This window comes from Saccoglossus kowalevskii, chromosome 21 (assembly GCF_978046115.1).
Source record: "Saccoglossus kowalevskii chromosome 21, keSacKowa6.1, whole genome shotgun sequence".
Taxonomy (NCBI): domain Eukaryota; kingdom Metazoa; phylum Hemichordata; class Enteropneusta; family Harrimaniidae; genus Saccoglossus; species Saccoglossus kowalevskii.
Genome location: NC_140661.1, coordinates 3025865 through 3049326, shown reverse-complemented (window position 1 = coordinate 3049326; position 23462 = coordinate 3025865). Strand labels below are relative to the sequence as shown.

Below are 23462 nucleotides of genomic sequence, written 5' to 3'. Positions count from 1 at the left end.
TTGAATTAAAAAATAATTCATGCTGTTCCAACAGTTTATTCCACAACCATCCTCAACAAAATAAAGATTACATACGGTTTTTGATTAAACCCGTCTTTCCTTATTGTGGACTTTGTTCGAATAACCATTCACGAGTCAATCTAAATAGGCAAATTACACGACAGCTTCATTAGAACCACCACGCCGACTAAACTTGATTATCCGACCACTGTCCCGGCGGTGTTGTTTTAGCGAACTTCCTGCAAGACATAGACATATACAAGTTCACGTATATCAGCTGTTACCATTAATTCAACCCGTGGCCCAATCTGATGGTGTAATTTGCGTTTTTATAAGACGTTTTGCTTTCGTCTAGGTGAATATATATTACACTCTCGATGTGCGCCCTCCAAAAACAACGGTTCGAGTGACATGCATACATCGCCAATAGATGGCGTTTTTGAAAGTGTTCCTCTAAACGCAAATAGCATCCAATGTTATCTAATTTGAAATAGTACACTACACGCAGAGCTCTTGTACTCAGGCGCAAAATGGTGCAGCTACCTAAAGAGTATAAGATAACAAGACACGAAGAATAACAAGACTTGAGTCAATCATAATAGACAAATTGCACGACAGTTTGTTTCAAGGACCAACATGCTGTCATCACCAACGTCATCACCAACATGTTTCTTTCATAACCTTGTTTTTGTGAATGATGCCATGCTTTAACTCATTCTGTTTAATTAAAATCTATGATAGAATAAAACACATATATTATTATGGATTGAGATGTCGGATACAACAATGTTACTTTTCGCATAGTATTGTTGAATGCTTGGGATTTATGCTGATGTAAACTATCATTTGTTTAATTATGGACCACCGGAGAGGTCATCAAAAATTGCATCGACCGACGGTATTTCACGTCGTTTCATGCAGGGTATTGGTAAAAGTTTTCAACTAGCAATAATCGCGCCTCGGTTGGACCTCGTGGGCTACGATATCGCCTCTGCGCAGAGATAAATTGACATCGCGCTGACCAGACAATCCAGGTCATATTCCACACACATATATACTCGGTTTGGATTTGGCGCATTACATATTGGTTACGTAAAGGCAGCGTGGGGATATTGTTATGTAAATAAGTGAAAATATTCACACATAAAAGGGCGGCCATTTAGCACGTTATTGTTTGATGAATTAAAAAATAATTCATGCTGTTCCAACAGTTTATTCCACAACCATCCTCAACAAAATAAAGATTACATACGGTTTTTGATTAAACCCGTCTTTCCTTATTGTGGACTTTGTAGAATAACCATTCACGAGTCAATCGAAATACGCAAATTGCACGACAGCTTCATTGGAACCACCACGCCGACTAAACTTGATTATCCGACCACTGTCCCGGCGGTGTTGTTTTAGCGAACCTCCTGCAAGACAGAGACATATACAAGTTCGCGTATATCAGCTGTTACCATTAATTCAACCCGTGGCCCAATCTGATGGTGTAATTTGCGTTTTTATAAGACGTTTTGCTTTCGTCGAGGTGAATATATATTACACTCTCGATGTGCGCCCTCCAAGAACAACGGTTCGAGTGACATGCATACATCGCCAATAGATGGCGTTTTTGAAAGTGTTCCTCTAAACGCAAATAGCATCCAATGTTATCTAATTTGAAATAGTACACTACACGCAGAGCTCTTGTACTCAGGCGCAAAATGGTGCAGCTACCTAAAGAGTATAAGATAACAAGACACGAAGAATAACAAGACTTGAGTCAATCATAATAGACAAATTGCACGACAGTTTGTTTCAAGGACCAACAAGCTGTCATCACCAACGTCATCACCAACATGTTTCTTTCATAACCTTGTTTTTGTGAATGATGCCATGCTTTAACTCATTCTGTTTAATTAAAATCTATGATAGAATAAAACACATATATTATTATGGATTGAGATGTCGGATACAACAATGTTACTTTTCGCATAGTATTGTTGAATGCTTGGGATTTATGCTGATGTAAACTATCATTTGTTTAATTATGGACCACCGGAGAGGTCATCAAAAATTGCATCGACCGACGGTATTTCACGTCGTTTCATGCAGGGTATTGGTAAAAGTTTTCAACTAGCAATAATCGCGCCTCGGTTGGACCTCGTGGGCTACGATATCGCCTCTGCGCAGAGATAAATTGACATCGCGCTGACCAGACAATCCAGGTCATATTCCACACACATATATACTCGGTTTGGATTTGGCGCATTACATATTGGTTACGTAAAGGCAGCGTGGGGATATTGTTATGTAAATAAGTGAAAATATTCACACATAAAAGGGCGGCCATTTAGCACGTTATTGTTTGATGAATTAAAAAATAATTCATGCTGTTCCAACAGTTTATTCCACAACCATCCTCAACAAAATAAAGATTACATACGGTTTTTGATTAAACCCGTCTTTCCTTATTGTGGACTTTGTAGAATAACCATTCACGAGTCAATCGAAATACGCAAATTGCACGACAGCTTCATTGGAACCACCACGCCGACTAAACTTGATTATCCGACCACTGTCCCGGCGGTGTTGTTTTAGCGAACCTCCTGCAAGACAGAGACATATACAAGTTCGCGTATATCAGCTGTTACCATTAATTCAACCCGTGGCCCAATCTGATGGTGTAATTTGCGTTTTTATAAGACGTTTTGCTTTCGTCGAGGTGAATATATATTACACTCTCGATGTGCGCCCTCCAAGAACAACGGTTCGAGTGACATGCATACATCGCCAATAGATGGCGTTTTTGAAAGTGTTCCTCTAAACGCAAATAGCATCCAATGTTATCTAATTTGAAATAGTACACTACACGCAGAGCTCTTGTACTCAGGCGCAAAATGGTGCAGCTACCTAAAGAGTATAAGATAACAAGACACGAAGAATAACAAGACTTGAGTCAATCATAATAGACAAATTGCACGACAGTTTGTTTCAAGGACCAACATGCTGTCATCACCAACGCCATCACCAACATGTTTCTTTCATAACCTTGTTTTTGTGAATGATGCCATGCTTTAACTCATTCTGTTTAATTAAAATCTATGATAGAATAAAACACATATATTATTATGGATTGAGATGTCGGATACAACAATGTTACTTTTCGCATAGTATTGTTGAATGCTTGGGATTTATGCTGATGTAATCTATCATTTGTTTAATTATGGACCACCGGAGAGGTCATCAAAAATTGCATCGACCGACGTTATTTCACGTCGTTTCGTGCAGTGTATTGGTAAAAGTTTTCAACTAGCAATAATCGCGCTTCGGTTGGACCTCATGGGCTACGATATCGCCTCTGCGCAGAGATAAATTGACATCGCGCTGACCAGACAATCCAGGTCATATTCCACACACATATATACTCGGTTTGGATTTGGCGCATTACGTATTGGTTACGTAAAGGCAGCGTGGGGATATTGTTATGTAAATAGGTGAAAATATTCACACATAAAAAGGCGGCCATTTAGCACGTTATTGTTTGTTGAATTAAAAAATAATTCATGCTGTTCCAACAGTTTATTCCACAACCATCCTCAACAAAATAAAGATTACATACGGTTTTTGATTAAACCCGTCTTTCCTTATTGTGGACTTTGTTCGAATAACCATTCACGAGTCAATCTAAATAGGCAAATTACACGACAGCTTCATTAGAACCACCACGCCGACTAAACTTGATTATCCGACCACTGTCCCGGCGGTGTTGTTTTAGCGAACTTCCTGCAAGACATAGACATATACAAGTTCACGTATATCAGCTGTTACCATTAATTCAACCCGTGGCCCAATCTGATGGTGTAATTTGCGTTTTTATAAGACGTTTTGCTTTCGTCTAGGTGAATATATATTACACTCTCGATGTGCGCCCTCCAAGAACAACGGTTCGAGTGACATGCATACATCGCCAATAGATGGCGTTTTTGAAAGTGTTCCTCTAAACGCAAATAGCATCCAATGTTATCTAATTTGAAATAGTACACTACACGCAGAGCTCTTGTACTCAGGCGCAAAATGGTGCAGCTACCTAAAGAGTATAAGATAACAAGACACGAAGAATAACAAGACTTGAGTCAATCATAATAGACAAATTGCACGACAGTTTGTTTCAAGGACCAACATGCTGTCATCACCAACGTCATCACCAACATGTTTCTTTCATAACCTTGTTTTTGTGAATGATGCCATGCTTTAACTCATTCTGTTTAATTAAAATCTATGATAGAATAAAACACATATATTATTATGGATTGAGATGTCGGATACAACAATGTTACTTTTCGCATAGTATTGTTGAATGCTTGGGATTTATGCTGATTTAATCTATCATTTGTTTAATTATGGACCACCGGAGAGGTCATCAAAAATTGCATCGACCGACGGTATTTCACGTCGTTTCGTGCAATGTATTGGTAAAAGTTTTCAACTAGCAATAATCGCGCTTCGGTTGGACCTCATGGGCTACGATATCGCCTCTGCGCAGAGATAAATTGACATCGCGCTGACCAGACAATCCAGGTCATATTCCACACACATATATACTCGGTTTGGATTTGGCGCATTACGTATTGGTTACGTAAAGGCAGCGTGGGGATATTGTTATGTAAATAGGTGAAAATATTCACACATAAAAAGGCGGCCATTTAGCACGTTATTGTTTGTTGAATTAAAAAATAATTCATGCTGTTCCAACAGTTTATTCCACAACCATCCTCAACAAAATAAAGATTACATACGGTTTTTGATTAAACCCGTCTTTCCTTATTGTGGACTTTGTTCGAATAACCATTCACGAGTCAATCTAAATAGGCAAATTACACGACAGCTTCATTAGAACCACCACGCCGACTAAACTTGATTATCCGACCACTGTCCCGGCGGTGTTGTTTTAGCGAACTTCCTGCAAGACATAGACATATACAAGTTCACGTATATCAGCTGTTACCATTAATTCAACCCGTGGCCCAATCTGATGGTGTAATTTGCGTTTTTATAAGACGTTTTGCTTTCGTCTAGGTGAATATATATTACACTCTCGATGTGCGCCCTCCAAGAACAACGGTTCGAGTGACATGCATACATCGCCAATAGATGGCGTTTTTGAAAGTGTTCCTCTAAACGCAAATAGCATCCAATGTTATCTAATTTGAAATAGTACACTACACGCAGAGCTCTTGTACTCAGGCGCAAAATGGTGCAGCTACCTAAAGAGTATAAGATAACAAGACACGAAGAATAACAAGACTTGAGTCAATCATAATAGACAAATTGCACGACAGTTTGTTTCAAGGACCAACACGCTGTCATCACCAACATGTTTCTTTCATAACCTTGTTTTTGTGAATGATGCCATGCTTTAACTCATTCTGTTTAATTAAAATCTATGATAGAATAAAACACATATATTATTATGGATTGAGATGTCGGATACAACAATGTTACTTTTCGCATAGTATTGTTGAATGCTTGGGATTTATGCTGATGTAATCTATCATTTGTTTAATTATGGACTACCGGAGAGGTCATCAAAAATTGCATCGACCGACGGTATTTCACGTCGTTTCGTGCAGGGTATTGGTAAAAGTTTTCAACTAGCAATAATTGCGCCTCGGTTGGACCTCATGGGCCACGATATCGCCTCTGCGCAGAGATAAATTGACATCGCGCTGACCAGACAATCCAGGTCATATTCCACACACATATATACTCGGTTTGGATTTGGCGCATTACGTATTGGTTACGTAAAGGCAGCGTGGGGATATTGTTATGTAAATAGGTGAAAATATTCACACATAAAAAGGCGGCCATTTAGCACGTTATTGTTTGTTGAATTAAAAAGTAATTCATGCTGTTCCAACAGTTTATTCCACAACCATCCTCAACAAAATAAAGATTACATACGGTTTTTGATTAAACCCGTCTTTCCTTATTGTGGACTTTGTGGAATAACCATTCACGAGTCAATCGAAATAGGCAAATTGCACGACAGCTTCATTAGAACCACCACGCCGACTAAACTTGATTATCCGACCACTGTCCCGGCGGTGTTGTTTTAGCGAACTTCCTGCAAGACATAGACATATACAAGTTCGCGTATATCAGCTGTTACCATTAATTCAACCCGTGGCCCAATCTGATGGTGTAATTTGCGTTTTTATAAGACGTTTTGCTTTCGTCTAGGTGAATATATATTACACTCTCGATGTGCGCCCTCCAAGAACAACGGTTCGAGTGACATGCATACATCGCCAATAGATGGCGTTTTTGAAAGTGTTCCTCTAAACGCAAATAGCATCCAATGTTATCTAATTTGAAATAGTACACTACACGCAGAGCTCTTATACTCAGGCGCAAAATGGTGCAGCTATCTAAAGAGTATAAGATAACAAGACACGAAGAATAACAAGACTTGAGTCAATCATAATAGACAAATTGCACGACAGTTTGTTTCAAGGACCAACATGCTGTCATCACCAACGTCATCACCAACATGTTTCTTTCATAACCTTGTTTTTGTGAATGATGCCATGCTTTAACTCATTCTGTTTAATTAAAATCTATGATAGAATAAAACACATATATTATTATGGATTGAGATGTCAGATACAACAATGTTACTTTTCGCATAGTATTGTTGAATGCTTGGGATTTATGCTGATGTAATCTATCATTTGTTTAATTATGGACCACCGGAGAGGTCATCAAAAATTGCATCGACCGACGGCATTTCACGTCGTTTCGTGCAGGGTATTGGTAAAAGTTTTCAACTAGCAATAATCGCGCCTCGGTTGGACCTCATGGGCTACGATATCGCCTCTGCGCAGTGATAAATTGACATCGCGCTGACCAGACAATCCAGGTCATATTCCACACACATATATACTCGGTTTGGATTTGGCGCATTACGTATTGGTTACGTAAAGGCAGCGTGGGGATATTGTTATGTAAATAGGTGAAAATATTCACACATAAAAAGGCGGCCATTTAGCACGTTATTGTTTGTTGAATTAAAAAATAATTCATGCTGTTCCAACAGTTTATTCCACAACCATCCTCAACAAAATAAAGATTACATACGGTTTTTGATTAAACCCGTCTTTCCTTATTGTGGACTTTGTGGAATAACCATTCACGAGTCAATCGAAATAGGCAAATTGCACGACAGCTTCATTAGAACCACCACGCCGACTAAACTTGATTATCCGACCACTGTCCCGGCGGTGTTGTTTTACCGAACCTCCTGCAAGACATAGACATATACAAGTTCGCGTATATCAGCTGTTACCATTAATTCAACCCGTGGCCCAATCTGATGGTGTAATTTGCGTTTTTATAAGACGTTTTGCTTTCGTCTAGGTGAATATATATTACACTCTCGATGTGCGCCCTCCAAGAACAACGTTTCGAGTGACATGCATACATCGCCAATAGATGGCGTTTTTGAAAGTGTTCCTCTAAACGCAAATAGCATCCAATGTTATCTAATTTGAAATAGTACACTACAAGCAGAGCTCTTGTACTCAGGCGCAAAATGGTGCAGCTACCTAAAGAGTATAAGATAACAAGACACGAAGAATAACAAGACTTGAGTCAATCATAATAGACAAATTGCACGACAGTTTGTTTCAAGGACCAACATGCTGTCATCACCAACGTCATCACCAACATGTTTCTTTCATAACCTTGTTTTTGTGAATGATGCCATGCTTTAACTCATTCTGTTTAATTAAAATCTATGATAGAATAAAACACATATATTATTATGGATTGAGATGTCGGATACAACAATGTTACTTTTCGCATAGTATTGTTGAATGCTTGGGATTTATGCTGATTTAATCTATCATTTGTTTAATTATGGACCACCGGAGAGGTCATCAAAAATTGCATCGACCGACGGTATTTCACGTCGTTTCGTGCAATGTATTGGTAAAAGTTTTCAACTAGCAATAATCGCGCTTCGGTTGGACCTCATGGGCTACGATATCGCCTCTGCGCAGAGATAAATTGACATCGCGCTGACCAGACAATCCAGGTCATATTCCACACACATATATACTCGGTTTGGATTTGGCGCATTACGTATTGGTTACGTAAAGGCAGCGTGGGGATATTGTTATGTAAATAGGTGAAAATATTCACACATAAAAAGGCGGCCATTTAGCACGTTATTGTTTGTTGAATTAAAAAAAAATTCATGCTGTTCCAACAGTTTATTCCACAACCATCCTCAACAAAATAAAGATTACATACGGTTTTTGATTAAACCCGTCTTTCCTTATTGTGGACTTTGTTCGAATAACCATTCACGAGTCAATCTAAATAGGCAAATTACACGACAGCTTCATTAGAACCACCACGCCGACTAAACTTGATTATCCGACCACTGTCCCGGCGGTGTTGTTTTAGCGAACCTCCTGCAAGACAGAGACATATACAAGTTCGCGTATATCAGCTGTTACCATTAATTCAACCCGTGGCCCAATCTGATGGTGTAATTTGCGTTTTTATAAGACGTTTTGCTTTCGTCTAGGTGAATATATATTACACTCTCGATGTGCGCCCTCCAAGAACAACGGTTCGAGTGACATGCATACATCGCCAATAGATGGCGTTTTTGAAAGTGTTCCTCTAAACGCAAATAGCATCCAATGTTATCTAATTTGAAATAGTACACTACACGCAGAGCTCTTATACTCAGGCGCAAAATGGTGCAGCTATCTAAAGAGTATAAGATAACAAGACACGAAGAATAACAAGACTTGAGTCAATCATAATAGACAAATTGCACGACAGTTTGTTTCAAGGACCAACATGCTGTCATCACCAACGTCATCACCAACATGTTTCTTTCATAACCTTGTTTTTGTGAATGATGCCATGCTTTAACTCATTCTGTTTAATTAAAATCTATGATAGAATAAAACACATATATTATTATGGATTGAGATGTCAGATACAACAATGTTACTTTTCGCATAGTATTGTTGAATGCTTGGGATTTATGCTGATGTAATCTATCATTTGTTTAATTATGGACCACCGGAGAGGTCATCAAAAATTGCATCGACCGACGGCATTTCACGTCGTTTCGTGCAGGGTATTGGTAAAAGTTTTCAACTAGCAATAATCGCGCCTCGGTTGGACCTCATGGGCTACGATATCGCCTCTGCGCAGTGATAAATTGACATCGCGCTGACCAGACAATCCAGGTCATATTCCACACACATATATACTCGGTTTGGATTTGGCGCATTACGTATTGGTTACGTAAAGGCAGCGTGGGGATATTGTTATGTAAATAGGTGAAAATATTCACACATAAAAAGGCGGCCATTTAGCACGTTATTGTTTGTTGAATTAAAAAATAATTCATGCTGTTCCAACAGTTTATTCCACAACCATCCTCAACAAAATAAAGATTACATACGGTTTTTGATTAAACCCGTCTTTCCTTATTGTGGACTTTGTGGAATAACCATTCACGAGTCAATCGAAATAGGCAAATTGCACGACAGCTTCATTAGAACCACCACGCCGACTAAACTTGATTATCCGACCACTGTCCCGGCGGTGTTGTTTTACCGAACCTCCTGCAAGACATAGACATATACAAGTTCGCGTATATCAGCTGTTACCATTAATTCAACCCGTGGCCCAATCTGATGGTGTAATTTGCGTTTTTATAAGACGTTTTGCTTTCGTCTAGGTGAATATATATTACACTCTCGATGTGCGCCCTCCAAGAACAACGTTTCGAGTGACATGCATACATCGCCAATAGATGGCGTTTTTGAAAGTGTTCCTCTAAACGCAAATAGCATCCAATGTTATCTAATTTGAAATAGTACACTACAAGCAGAGCTCTTGTACTCAGGCGCAAAATGGTGCAGCTACCTAAAGAGTATAAGATAACAAGACACGAAGAATAACAAGACTTGAGTCAATCATAATAGACAAATTGCACGACAGTTTGTTTCAAGGACCAACATGCTGTCATCACCAACGTCATCACCAACATGTTTCTTTCATAACCTTGTTTTTGTGAATGATGCCATGCTTTAACTCATTCTGTTTAATTAAAATCTATGATAGAATAAAACACATATATTATTATGGATTGAGATGTCGGATACAACAATGTTACTTTTCGCATAGTATTGTTGAATGCTTGGGATTTATGCTGATTTAATCTATCATTTGTTTAATTATGGACCACCGGAGAGGTCATCAAAAATTGCATCGACCGACGGTATTTCACGTCGTTTCGTGCAATGTATTGGTAAAAGTTTTCAACTAGCAATAATCGCGCTTCGGTTGGACCTCATGGGCTACGATATCGCCTCTGCGCAGAGATAAATTGACATCGCGCTGACCAGACAATCCAGGTCATATTCCACACACATATATACTCGGTTTGGATTTGGCGCATTACGTATTGGTTACGTAAAGGCAGCGTGGGGATATTGTTATGTAAATAGGTGAAAATATTCACACATAAAAAGGCGGCCATTTAGCACGTTATTGTTTGTTGAATTAAAAAAAAATTCATGCTGTTCCAACAGTTTATTCCACAACCATCCTCAACAAAATAAAGATTACATACGGTTTTTGATTAAACCCGTCTTTCCTTATTGTGGACTTTGTTCGAATAACCATTCACGAGTCAATCTAAATAGGCAAATTACACGACAGCTTCATTAGAACCACCACGCCGACTAAACTTGATTATCCGACCACTGTCCCGGCGGTGTTGTTTTAGCGAACCTCCTGCAAGACAGAGACATATACAAGTTCGCGTATATCAGCTGTTACCATTAATTCAACCCGTGGCCCAATCTGATGGTGTAATTTGCGTTTTTATAAGACGTTTTGCTTTCGTCTAGGTGAATATATATTACACTCTCGATGTGCGCCCTCCAAGAACAACGGTTCGAGTGACATGCATACATCGCCAATAGATGGCGTTTTTGAAAGTGTTCCTCTAAACGCAAATAGCATCCAATGTTATCTAATTTGAAATAGTACACTACACGCAGAGCTCTTGTACTCAGGCGCAAAATGGTGCAGCTACCTAAAGAGTATAAGATAACAAGACACGAAGAATAACAAGACTTGAGTCAATCATAATAGACAAATTGCACGACAGTTTGTTTCAAGGACCAACACGCTGTCATCACCAACGTCATCACCAACATGTTTCTTTCATAACCTTGTTTTTGTGAATGATGCCATGCTTTAACTCATTCTGTTTAATTAAAATCTATGATAGAATAAAACACATATATTATTATGGATTGAGATGTCGGATACAACAATGTTACTTTTCGCATAGTATTGTTGAATGCTTGGGATTTATGCTGATTTAATCTATCATTTGTTTAATTATGGACCACCGGAGAGGTCATCAAAAATTGCATCGACCGACGGTATTTCACGTCGTTTCGTGCAATGTATTGGTAAAAGTTTTCAACTAGCAATAATCGCGCTTCGGTTGGACCTCATGGGCTACGATATCGCCTCTGCGCAGAGATAAATTGACATCGCGCTGACCAGACAATCCAGGTCATATTCCACACACATATATACTCGGTTTGGATTTGGCGCATTACGTATTGGTTACGTAAAGGCAGCGTGGGGATATTGTTATGTAAATAGGTGAAAATATTCACACATAAAAAGGCGGCCATTTAGCACGTTATTGTTTGTTGAATTAAAAAATAATTCATGCTGTTCCAACAGTTTATTCCACAACCATCCTCGACAAAATAAAGATTACATACGGTTTTTGATTAAACCCGTCTTTCCTTATTGTGGACTTTGTTCGAATAACCATTCACGAGTCAATCTAAATAGGCAAATTACACGACAGCTTCATTAGAACCACCACGCCGACTAAACTTGATTATCCGACCACTGTCCCGGCGGTGTTGTTTTAGCGAACTTCCTGCAAGACATAGACATATACAAGTTCACGTATATCAGCTGTTACCATTAATTCAACCCGTGGCCCAATCTGATGGTGTAATTTGCGTTTTTATAAGACGTTTTGCTTTCGTCTAGGTGAATATATATTACACTCTCGATGTGCGCCCTCCAAGAACAACGGTTCGAGTGACATGCATACATCGCCAATAGATGGCGTTTTTGAAAGTGTTCCTCTAAACGCAAATAGCATCCAATGTTATCTAATTTGAAATAGTACACTACACGCAGAGCTCTTGTACTCAGGCGCAAAATGGTGCAGCTACCTAAAGAGTATAAGATAACAAGACACGAAGAATAACAAGACTTGAGTCAATCATAATAGACAAATTGCACGACAGTTTGTTTCAAGGACCAACACGCTGTCATCACCAACATGTTTCTTTCATAACCTTGTTTTTGTGAATGATGCCATGCTTTAACTCATTCTGTTTAATTAAAATCTATGATAGAATAAAACACATATATTATTATGGATTGAGATGTCGGATACAACAATGTTACTTTTCGCATAGTATTGTTGAATGCTTGGGATTTATGCTGATGTAATCTATCATTTGTTTAATTATGGACTACCGGAGAGGTCATCAAAAATTGCATCGACCGACGGTATTTCACGTCGTTTCGTGCAGGGTATTGGTAAAAGTTTTCAACTAGCAATAATTGCGCCTCGGTTGGACCTCATTGGCCACGATATCGCCTCTGCGCAGAGATAAATTGACATCGCGCTGACCAGACAATCCAGGTCATATTCCACACACATATATACTCGGTTTGGATTTGGCGCATTACGTATTGGTTACGTAAAGGCAGCGTGGGGATATTGTTATGTAAATAGGTGAAAATATTCACACATAAAAAGGCGGCCATTTAGCACGTTATTGTTTGTTGAATTAAAAAGTAATTCATGCTGTTCCAACAGTTTATTCCACAACCATCCTCAACAAAATAAAGATTACATACGGTTTTTGATTAAACCCGTCTTTCCTTATTGTGGACTTTGTGGAATAACCATTCACGAGTCAATCGAAATAGGCAAATTGCACGACAGCTTCATTAGAACCACCACGCCGACTAAACTTGATTATCCGACCACTGTCCCGGCGGTGTTGTTTTAGCGAACTTCCTGCAAGACATAGACATATACAAGTTCGCGTATATCAGCTGTTACCATTAATTCAACCCGTGGCCCAATCTGATGGTGTAATTTGCGTTTTTATAAGACGTTTTGCTTTCGTCTAGGTGAATATATATTACACTCTCGATGTGCGCCCTCCAAGAACAACGGTTCGAGTGACATGCATACATCGCCAATAGATGGCGTTTTTGAAAGTGTTCCTCTAAACGCAAATAGCATCCAATGTTATCTAATTTGAAATAGTACACTACACGCAGAGCTCTTATACTCAGGCGCAAAATGGTGCAGCTATCTAAAGAGTATAAGATAACAAGACACGAAGAATAACAAGACTTGAGTCAATCATAATCGACAAATTGCACGACAGTTTGTTTCAAGGACCAACATGCTGTCATCACCAACGTCATCACCAACATGTTTCTTTCATAACCTTGTTTTTGTGAATGATGCCATGCTTTAACTCATTCTGTTTAATTAAAATCTATGATAGAATAAAACACATATATTATTATGGATTGAGATGTCGGATACAACAATGTTACTTTTCGCATAGTATTGTTGAATGCTTGGGATTTATGCTGATGTAATCTATCATTTGTTTAATTATGGACCACCGGAGAGGTCATCAAAAATTGCATCGACCGACGGCATTTCACGTCGTTTCGTGCAGGGTATTGGTAAAAGTTTTCAACTAGCAATAATCGCGCCTCGGTTGGACCTCATGGGCTACGATATCGCCTCTGCGCAGTGATAAATTGACATCGCGCTGACCAGACAATCCAGGTCATATTCCACACACATATATACTCGGTTTGGATTTGGCGCATTACGTATTGGTTACGTAAAGGCAGCGTGGGGATATTGTTATGTAAATAGGTGAAAATATTCACACATAAAAAGGCGGCCATTTAGCACGTTATTGTTTGTTGAATTAAAAAATAATTCATGCTGTTCCAACAGTTTATTCCACAACCATCCTCAACAAAATAAAGATTACATACGGTTTTTGATTAAACCCGTCTTTCCTTATTGTGGACTTTGTGGAATAACCATTCACGAGTCAATCGAAATAGGCAAATTGCACGACAGCTTCATTAGAACCACCACGCCGACTAAACTTGATTATCCGACCACTGTCCCGGCGGTGTTGTTTTAGCGAACCTCCTGCAAGACATAGACATATACAAGTTCGCGTATATCAGCTGTTACCATTAATTCAACCCGTGGCCCAATCTGATGGTGTAATTTGCGTTTTTATAAGACGTTTTGCTTTCGTCTAGGTGAATATATATTACACTCTCGATGTGCGCCCTCCAAGAACAACGTTTCGAGTGACATGCATACATCGCCAATAGATGGCGTTTTTGAAAGTGTTCCTCTAAACGCAAATAGCATCCAATGTTATCTAATTTGAAATAGTACACTACAAGCAGAGCTCTTGTACTCAGGCGCAAAATGGTGCAGCTACCTAAAGAGTATAAGATAACAAGACACGAAGAATAACAAGACTTGAGTCAATCATAATAGACAAATTGCACGACAGTTTGTTTCAAGGACCAACATGCTGTCATCACCAACGTCATCACCAACATGTTTCTTTCATAACCTTGTTTTTGTGAATGATGCCATGCTTTAACTCATTCTGTTTAATTAAAATCTATGATAGAATAAAACACATATATTATTATGGATTGAGATGTCGGATACAACAATGTTACTTTTCGCATAGTATTGTTGAATGCTTGGGATTTATGCTGATTTAATCTATCATTTGTTTAATTATGGACCACCGGAGAGGTCATCAAAAATTGCATCGACCGACGGTATTTCACGTCGTTTCGTGCAATGTATTGGTAAAAGTTTTCAACTAGCAATAATCGCGCTTCGGTTGGACCTCATGGGCTACGATATCGCCTCTGCGCAGAGATAAATTGACATCGCGCTGACCAGACAATCCAGGTCATATTCCACACACATATATACTCGGTTTGGATTTGGCGCATTACGTATTGGTTACGTAAAGGCAGCGTGGGGATATTGTTATGTAAATAGGTGAAAATATTCACACATAAAAAGGCGGCCATTTAGCACGTTATTGTTTGTTGAATTAAAAAAAAATTCATGCTGTTCCAACAGTTTATTCCACAACCATCCTCAACAAAATAAAGATTACATACGGTTTTTGATTAAACCCGTCTTTCCTTATTGTGGACTTTGTTCGAATAACCATTCACGAGTCAATCTAAATAGGCAAATTACACGACAGCTTCATTAGAACCACCACGCCGACTAAACTTGATTATCCGACCACTGTCCCGGCGGTGTTGTTTTAGCGAACCTCCTGCAAGACAGAGACATATACAAGTTCGCGTATATCAGCTGTTACCATTAATTCAACCCGTGGCCCAATCTGATGGTGTAATTTGCGTTTTTATAAGACGTTTTGCTTTCGTCTAGGTGAATATATATTACACTCTCGATGTGCGCCCTCCAAGAACAACGGTTCGAGTGACATGCATACATCGCCAATAGATGGCGTTTTTGAAAGTGTTCCTCTAAACGCAAATAGCATCCAATGTTATCTAATTTGAAATAGTACACTACACGCAGAGCTCTTGTACTCAGGCGCAAAATGGTGCAGCTACCTAAAGAGTATAAGATAACAAGACACGAAGAATAACAAGACTTGAGTCAATCATAATAGACAAATTGCACGACAGTTTGTTTCAAGGACCAACACGCTGTCATCACCAACATGTTTCTTTCATAACCTTGTTTTTGTGAATGACGCCATGCTTTAACTCATTCTGTTTAATTAAAATCTATGATAGAATAAAACACATATATTATTATGGATTGAGATGTCGGATACAACAATGTTACTTTTCGCATAGTATTGTTGAATGCTTGGGATTTATGCTGATGTAATCTATCATTTGTTTAATTATGGACTACCGGAGAGGTCATCAAAAATTGCATCGACCGACGGTATTTCACGTCGTTTCGTGCAGGGCATTGGTAAAAGTTTTCAACTAGCAATAATCGCGCTTCGGTTGGACCTCATGGGCTACGATATCGCCTCTGCGCAGAGATAAATTGACATCGCGCTGAACAGACAATCCAGGTCATATTCCACACACATATATACTCGGTTTGGATTTGGCGCATTACGTATTGGTTACGTAAAGGCAGCGTGGGGATATTGTTATGTAAATAGGTGAAAATATTCACACATAAAAAGGCGGCCATTTAGCACGTTATTGTTTGTTGAATTAAAAAATAATTCATACTGTTCCAACAGTTTATTCCACAACCATCCTCAACAAAATAAAGATTACATACGGTTTTTGATTAAACCCGTCTTTCCTTATTGTGGACTTCGTGGAATAACCATTCACGAGTCAATCGAAATAGGCAAATTGCACGACAGCTTCATTAGAACCACCACGCCGACTAAACTTGATTATCCGACCACTGTCCCGGCGGTGTTGTTTTAGCGAACTTCCTGCAAGACATAGACATATACAAGTTCGCGTATATCAGCTGTTACCATTAATTCAACCCGTGGCCCAATCTGATGGTGTAATTTGCGTTTTTATAAGACGTTTTGCTTTCGTCTAGGTGAATATATATTACACTCTCGATGTGCGCCCTCCAAGAACAACGTTTCGAGTGACATGCATACATCGCCAATAGATGGCGTTTTTGAAAGTGTTCCTCTAAACGCAAATAGCATCCAATGTTATCTAATTTGAAATAGTACACTACACGCAGAGCTCTTGTACTCAGGCGCAAAATGGTGCAGCTACCTAAAGAGTATAAGATAACAAGACACGAAGAATAACAAGACTTGAGTCAATCATAATAGACAAATTGCACGACAGTTTGTTTCAAGGACCAACACGCTGTCATCACCAACGTCATCACCATCATGTTTCTTTCATAACCTTGTTTTTGTGAATGATGCCATGCTTTAACTCATTCTGTTTAATTAAAATCTATGATAGAATAAAACATATATATTATTATGGATTGAGATGTCGGATACAACAATGTTACTTTTCGCATAGTATTGTTGAATGCTTGGGATTTATGCTGATGTAATCTATCATTTGTTTAATTACGGACCTTCGGAGAGGTCATCAAAAATTGCATCGACCGACGGTATTTCACGTCGTTTCGTGCAGGGTATTGGTAAAAGTTTTCAACTAGCAATAATCGCGTCTCGGTTGAACCTTATGGGCTACGATATCGCCTCTGCGCAGAGATAAATTGACATCGCGCTGACCAGACAATCCAGGTCATATTCCACACACATATATACTCGGTTTGGATTTGGCGCATTACGTATTGGTTACGTAAAGGCAGCGTGGGGATATTGTTATGTAAATAGGTGAAAATATTCACACATAAAAAGGCGGCCATTTAGCACGTTATTGTTTGTTGAATTAAAAAATAATTCATGCTGTTCCAACAGTTTATTCCACAACCATCCTCAACAAAATAAAGATTACATACGGTTTTTGATTAAACCCGTCTTTCCTTATTGTGGACTTTGTGGAATAACCATTCACGAGTCAATCTAAATAGGCAAATTACACGACAGCTTCATTAGAACCACCACGCCGACTAAACTTGATTATCCGACCACTGTCCCGGCGGTGTTGTTTTAGCGAACCTCCTGCAAGACATAGACATATACAAGTTCGCGTATATCAGCTGTTACCATTAATTCAACCCGTGGCCCAATCTGATGGTGTAATTTGCGTTTTTATAAGACGTTTTGCTTTCGTCTAGGTGAATATATATTACACTCTCGATGTGCGCCCTCCAAGAACAACGGTTCGAGTGACATGCATACATCGCCAATAGATGGCGTTTTTGAAAGTGTTCCTCTAAACGCAAATAGCATCCAATGTTATCTAATTTGAAATAGTACACTACACGCAGAGCTCTTGTACTCAGGCGCAAAATGGTGCAGCTACCTAAAGAGTATAAGATAACAAGACACGAAGAATAACAAGACTTGAGTCAATCATAATAGACAAATTGCACGACAGTTTGTTTCAAGGACCAACAAGCTGTCATCACCAACGTCATCACCAACATGTTTCTTTCATAACCTTGTTTTTGTGAATGATGCCATGCTTTAACTCATTCTGTTTAATTAAAATCTATGATAGAATAAAACACATATATTATTATGGATTGAGATGTCGGATACAACAATGTTACTTTTCGCATAGTATTGTTGAATGCTTGGGATTTATGCTGATGTAAACTATCATTTGTTTAATTATGGACCACCGGAGAGGTCATCAAAAATTGCATCGACCGACGGTATTTCACGTCGTTTCATGCAGGGTATTGGTAAAAGTTTTCAACTAGCAATAATCGCGCCTCGGTTGGACCTCGTGGGCTACGATATCGCCTCTGCGCAGAGATAAATTGACATCGCGCTGACCAGACAATCCAGGTCATATTCCACACACATATATACTCGGTTTGGATTTGGCGCATTACATATTGGTTACGTAAAGGCAGCGTGGGGATATTGTTATGTAAATAAGTGAAAATATTCACACATAAAAGGGCGGCCATTTAGCACGTTATTGTTTGATGAATTAAAAAATAATTCATGCTGTTCCAACAGTTTATTCCACAACCATCCTCAACAAAATAAAGATTACATACGGTTTTTGATTAAACCCGTCTTTCCTTATTGTGGACTTTGTAGAATAACCATTCACGAGTCAATCGAAATACGCAAATTGCACGACAGCTTCATTGGAACCACCACGCCGACTAAACTTGATTATCCGACCACTGTCCCGGCGGTGTTGTTTTAGCGAACCTCCTGCAAGACAGAGACATATACAAGTTCGCGTATATCAGCTGTTACCATTAATTCAACCCGTGGCCCAATCTGATGGTGTAATTTGCGTTTTTATAAGACGTTTTGCTTTCGTCGAGGTGAATATATATTACACTCTCGATGTGCGCCCTCCAAGAACAACGGTTCGAGTGACATGCATACATCGCCAATAGATGGCGTTTTTGAAAGTGTTCCTCTAAACGCAAATAGCATCCAATGTTATCTAATTTGAAATAGTACACTACACGCAGAGCTCTTGTACTCAGGCGCAAAATGGTGCAGCTACCTAAAGAGTATAAGATAACAAGACACGAAGAATAACAAGACTTGAGTCAATCATAATAGACAAATTGCACGACAGTTTGTTTCAAGGACCAACATGCTGTCATCACCAACGCCATCACCAACATGTTTCTTTCATAACCTTGTTTTTGTGAATGATGCCATGCTTTAACTCATTCTGTTTAATTAAAATCTATGATAGAATAAAACACATATATTATTATGGATTGAGATGTCGGATACAACAATGTTACTTTTCGCATAGTATTGTTGAATGCTTGGGATTTATGCTGATGTAATCTATCATTTGTTTAATTATGGACCACCGGAGAGGTCATCAAAAATTGCATCGACCGACGGTATTTCACGTCGTTTCGTGCAGTGTATTGGTAAAAGTTTTCAACTAGCAATAATCGCGCTTCGGTTGGACCTCATGGGCTACGATATCGCCTCTGCGCAGAGATAAATTGACATCGCGCTGACCAGACAATCCAGGTCATATTCCACACACATATATACTCGGTTTGGATTTGGCGCATTACGTATTGGTTACGTAAAGGCAGCGTGGGGATATTGTTATGTAAATAGGTGAAAATATTCACACATAAAAAGGCGGCCATTTAGCACGTTATTGTTTGTTGAATTAAAAAATAATTCATGCTGTTCCAACAGTTTATTCCACAACCATCCTCAACAAAATAAAGATTACATACGGTTTTTGATTAAACCCGTCTTTCCTTATTGTGGACTTTGTTCGAATAACCATTCACGAGTCAATCTAAATAGGCAAATTACACGACAGCTTCATTAGAACCACCACGCCGACTAAACTTGATTATCCGACCACTGTCCCGGCGGTGTTGTTTTAGCGAACTTCCTGCAAGACATAGACATATACAAGTTCACGTATATCAGCTGTTACCATTAATTCAACCCGTGGCCCAATCTGATGGTGTAATTTGCGTTTTTATAAGACGTTTTGCTTTCGTCTAGGTGAATATATATTACACTCTCGATGTGCGCCCTCCAAGAACAACGGTTCGAGTGACATGCATACATCGCCAATAGATGGCGTTTTTGAAAGTGTTCCTCTAAACGCAAATAGCATCCAATGTTATCTAATTTGAAATAGTACACTACACGCAGAGCTCTTGTACTCAGGCGCAAAATGGTGCAGCTACCTAAAGAGTATAAGATAACAAGACACGAAGAATAACAAGACTTGAGTCAATCATAATAGACAAATTGCACGACAGTTTGTTTCAAGGACCAACATGCTGTCATCACCAACGTCATCACCAACATGTTTCTTTCATAACCTTGTTTTTGTGAATGATGCCATGCTTTAACTCATTCTGTTTAATTAAAATCTATGATAGAATAAAACACATATATTATTATGGATTGAGATGTCGGATACAACAATGTTACTTTTCGCATAGTATTGTTGAATGCTTGGGATTTATGCTGATTTAATCTATCATTTGTTTAATTATGGACCACCGGAGAGGTCATCAAAAATTGCATCGACCGACGGTATTTCACGTCGTTTCGTGCAATGTATTGGTAAAAGTTTTCAACTAGCAATAATCGCGCTTCGGTTGGACCTCATGGGCTACGATATCGCCTCTGCGCAGAGATAAATTGACATCGCGCTGACCAGACAATCCAGGTCATATTCCACACACATATATACTCGGTTTGGATTTGGCGCATTACGTATTGGTTACGTAAAGGCAGCGTGGGGATATTGTTATGTAAATAGGTGAAAATATTCACACATAAAAAGGCGGCCATTTAGCACGTTATTGTTTGTTGAATTAAAAAATAATTCATGCTGTTCCAACAGTTTATTCCACAACCATCCTCAACAAAATAAAGATTACATACGGTTTTTGATTAAACCCGTCTTTCCTTATTGTGGACTTTGTTCGAATAACCATTCACGAGTCAATCTAAATAGGCAAATTACACGACAGCTTCATTAGAACCACCACGCCGACTAAACTTGATTATCCGACCACTGTCCCGGCGGTGTTGTTTTAGCGAACTTCCTGCAAGACATAGACATATACAAGTTCACGTATATCAGCTGTTACCATTAATTCAACCCGTAGCCCAATCTGATGGTGTAATTTGCGTTTTTATAAGACGTTTTGCTTTCGTCTAGGTGAATATATATTACACTCTCGATGTGCGCCCTCCAAGAACAACGGTTCGAGTGACATGCATACATCGCCAATAGATGGCGTTTTTGAAAGTGTTCCTCTAAACGCAAATAGCATCCAATGTTATCTAATTTGAAATAGTACACTACACGCAGAGCTCTTGTACTCAGGCGCAAAATGGTGCAGCTACCTAAAGAGTATAAGATAACAAGACACGAAGAATAACAAGACTTGAGTCAATCATAATAGACAAATTGCACGACAGTTTGTTTCAAGGACCAACAAGCTGTCATCACCAACGTCATCACCAACATGTTTCTTTCATAACCTTGTTTTTGTGAATGATGCCATGCTTTAACTCATTCTGTTTAATTAAAATCTATGATAGAATAAAACACATATATTATTATGGATTGAGATGTCGGATACAACAATGTTACTTTTCGCATAGTATTGTTGAATGCTTGGGATTTATGCTGATGTAAACTATCATTTGTTTAATTATGGACCACCGGAGAGGTCATCAAAAATTGCATCGACCGACGGTATTTCACGTCGTTTCATGCAGGGTATTGGTAAAAGTTTTCAACTAGCAATAATCGCGCCTCGGTTGGACCTCGTGGGCTACGATATCGCCTCTGCGCAGAGATAAATTGACATCGCGCTGACCAGACAATCCAGGTCATATTCCACACACATATATACTCGGTTTGGATTTGGCGCATTACATATTGGTTACGTAAAGGCAGCGTGGGGATATTGTTATGTAAATAAGTGAAAATATTCACACATAAAAGGGCGGCCATTTAGCACGTTATTGTTTGATGAATTAAAAAATAATTCATGCTGTTCCAACAGTTTATTCCACAACCATCCTCAACAAAATAAAGATTACATACGGTTTTTGATTAAACCCGTCTTTCCTTATTGTGGACTTTGTAGAATAACCATTCACGAGTCAATCGAAATACGCAAATTGCACGACAGCTTCATTGGAACCACCACGCCGACTAAACTTGATTATCCGACCACTGTCCCGGCGGTGTTGTTTTAGCGAACCTCCTGCAAGACAGAGACATATACAAGTTCGCGTATATCAGCTGTTACCATTAATTCAACCCGTGGCCCAATCTGATGGTGTAATTTGCGTTTTTATAAGACGTTTTGCTTTCGTCGAGGTGAATATATATTACACTCTCGATGTGCGCCCTCCAAGAACAACGGTTCGAGTGACATGCATACATCGCCAATAGATGGCGTTTTTGAAAGTGTTCCTCTAAACGCAAATAGCATCCAATGTTATCTAATTTGAAATAGTACACTACACGCAGAGCTCTTGTACTCAGGCGCAAAATGGTGCAGCTACCTAAAGAGTATAAGATAACAAGACACGAAGAATAACAAGACTTGAGTCAATCATAATAGACAAATTGCACGACAGTTTGTTTCAAGGACCAACATGCTGTCATCACCAACGCCATCACCAACATGTTTCTTTCATAACCTTGTTTTTGTGAATGATGCCATGCTTTAACTCATTCTGTTTAATTAAAATCTATGATAGAATAAAACACATATATTATTATGGATTGAGATGTCGGATACAACAATGTTACTTTTCGCATAGTATTGTTGAATGCTTGGGATTTATGCTGATGTAATCTATCATTTGTTTAATTATGGACCACCGGAGAGGTCATCAAAAATTGCATCGACCGACGGTATTTCACGTCGTTTCGTGCAGTGTATTGGTAAAAGTTTTCAACTAGCAATAATCGCGCTTCGGTTGGACCTCATGGGCTACGATATCGCCTCTGCGCAGAGATAAATTGACATCGCGCTGACCAGACAATCCAGGTCATATTCCACACACATATATACTCGGTTTGGATTTGGCGCATTACGTATTGGTTACGTAAAGGCAGCGTGGGGATATTGTTATGTAAATAGGTGAAAATATTCACACATA

The 23462-nt window shown here is 39.0% G+C and overlaps 20 non-coding genes across 20 annotated transcripts; all 20 read right to left on the bottom strand.

Annotated features, from left to right (window-relative positions):
• Nucleotides 1-861: 861 nt before the first annotated feature.
• LOC146729544 (U4 spliceosomal RNA) lies at nt 862-1003 on the bottom strand. Its single transcript, XR_014928124.1, has one exon. It is a non-coding gene; the product is annotated as a U4 spliceosomal RNA (small nuclear RNA).
• A 1034-nt stretch (nt 1004-2037) lies between these two features.
• LOC146729543 (U4 spliceosomal RNA) lies at nt 2038-2179 on the bottom strand. The gene has a single exon (XR_014928123.1). It is a non-coding gene; the product is annotated as a U4 spliceosomal RNA (small nuclear RNA).
• Nucleotides 2180-3213: 1034 nt separating this feature from the next.
• On the bottom strand, nt 3214-3355 carry LOC146729542 (U4 spliceosomal RNA). The gene has a single exon (XR_014928118.1). It is a non-coding gene; the product is annotated as a U4 spliceosomal RNA (small nuclear RNA).
• Nucleotides 3356-4390: 1035 nt separating this feature from the next.
• Nucleotides 4391-4532, bottom strand: LOC146729541 (U4 spliceosomal RNA). The gene has a single exon (XR_014928141.1). It is a non-coding gene; the product is annotated as a U4 spliceosomal RNA (small nuclear RNA).
• Nucleotides 4533-5555: 1023 nt separating this feature from the next.
• LOC146729540 (U4 spliceosomal RNA) lies at nt 5556-5697 on the bottom strand. Its single transcript, XR_014928147.1, has one exon. It is a non-coding gene; the product is annotated as a U4 spliceosomal RNA (small nuclear RNA).
• Nucleotides 5698-6731: 1034 nt separating this feature from the next.
• Nucleotides 6732-6873, bottom strand: LOC146729539 (U4 spliceosomal RNA). Its single transcript, XR_014928113.1, has one exon. It is a non-coding gene; the product is annotated as a U4 spliceosomal RNA (small nuclear RNA).
• Nucleotides 6874-7907: 1034 nt separating this feature from the next.
• LOC146729538 (U4 spliceosomal RNA) lies at nt 7908-8049 on the bottom strand. The gene has a single exon (XR_014928140.1). It is a non-coding gene; the product is annotated as a U4 spliceosomal RNA (small nuclear RNA).
• A 1035-nt stretch (nt 8050-9084) lies between these two features.
• Nucleotides 9085-9226, bottom strand: LOC146729537 (U4 spliceosomal RNA). The gene has a single exon (XR_014928112.1). It is a non-coding gene; the product is annotated as a U4 spliceosomal RNA (small nuclear RNA).
• A 1034-nt stretch (nt 9227-10260) lies between these two features.
• LOC146729536 (U4 spliceosomal RNA) lies at nt 10261-10402 on the bottom strand. Its single transcript, XR_014928139.1, has one exon. It is a non-coding gene; the product is annotated as a U4 spliceosomal RNA (small nuclear RNA).
• Nucleotides 10403-11437: 1035 nt separating this feature from the next.
• LOC146729535 (U4 spliceosomal RNA) lies at nt 11438-11579 on the bottom strand. The gene has a single exon (XR_014928138.1). It is a non-coding gene; the product is annotated as a U4 spliceosomal RNA (small nuclear RNA).
• Nucleotides 11580-12602: 1023 nt separating this feature from the next.
• LOC146729534 (U4 spliceosomal RNA) lies at nt 12603-12744 on the bottom strand. The gene has a single exon (XR_014928146.1). It is a non-coding gene; the product is annotated as a U4 spliceosomal RNA (small nuclear RNA).
• A 1034-nt stretch (nt 12745-13778) lies between these two features.
• On the bottom strand, nt 13779-13920 carry LOC146729533 (U4 spliceosomal RNA). The gene has a single exon (XR_014928111.1). It is a non-coding gene; the product is annotated as a U4 spliceosomal RNA (small nuclear RNA).
• A 1034-nt stretch (nt 13921-14954) lies between these two features.
• On the bottom strand, nt 14955-15096 carry LOC146729532 (U4 spliceosomal RNA). Its single transcript, XR_014928137.1, has one exon. It is a non-coding gene; the product is annotated as a U4 spliceosomal RNA (small nuclear RNA).
• A 1023-nt stretch (nt 15097-16119) lies between these two features.
• On the bottom strand, nt 16120-16261 carry LOC146729531 (U4 spliceosomal RNA). Its single transcript, XR_014928148.1, has one exon. It is a non-coding gene; the product is annotated as a U4 spliceosomal RNA (small nuclear RNA).
• A 1034-nt stretch (nt 16262-17295) lies between these two features.
• On the bottom strand, nt 17296-17437 carry LOC146729530 (U4 spliceosomal RNA). The gene has a single exon (XR_014928144.1). It is a non-coding gene; the product is annotated as a U4 spliceosomal RNA (small nuclear RNA).
• Nucleotides 17438-18471: 1034 nt separating this feature from the next.
• On the bottom strand, nt 18472-18613 carry LOC146729529 (U4 spliceosomal RNA). The gene has a single exon (XR_014928122.1). It is a non-coding gene; the product is annotated as a U4 spliceosomal RNA (small nuclear RNA).
• A 1034-nt stretch (nt 18614-19647) lies between these two features.
• Nucleotides 19648-19789, bottom strand: LOC146729528 (U4 spliceosomal RNA). The gene has a single exon (XR_014928133.1). It is a non-coding gene; the product is annotated as a U4 spliceosomal RNA (small nuclear RNA).
• A 1035-nt stretch (nt 19790-20824) lies between these two features.
• On the bottom strand, nt 20825-20966 carry LOC146729527 (U4 spliceosomal RNA). The gene has a single exon (XR_014928136.1). It is a non-coding gene; the product is annotated as a U4 spliceosomal RNA (small nuclear RNA).
• Nucleotides 20967-22001: 1035 nt separating this feature from the next.
• On the bottom strand, nt 22002-22143 carry LOC146729526 (U4 spliceosomal RNA). Its single transcript, XR_014928121.1, has one exon. It is a non-coding gene; the product is annotated as a U4 spliceosomal RNA (small nuclear RNA).
• A 1034-nt stretch (nt 22144-23177) lies between these two features.
• Nucleotides 23178-23319, bottom strand: LOC146729525 (U4 spliceosomal RNA). Its single transcript, XR_014928132.1, has one exon. It is a non-coding gene; the product is annotated as a U4 spliceosomal RNA (small nuclear RNA).
• Between the last annotated feature and the right edge of the window lie 143 nt (nt 23320-23462).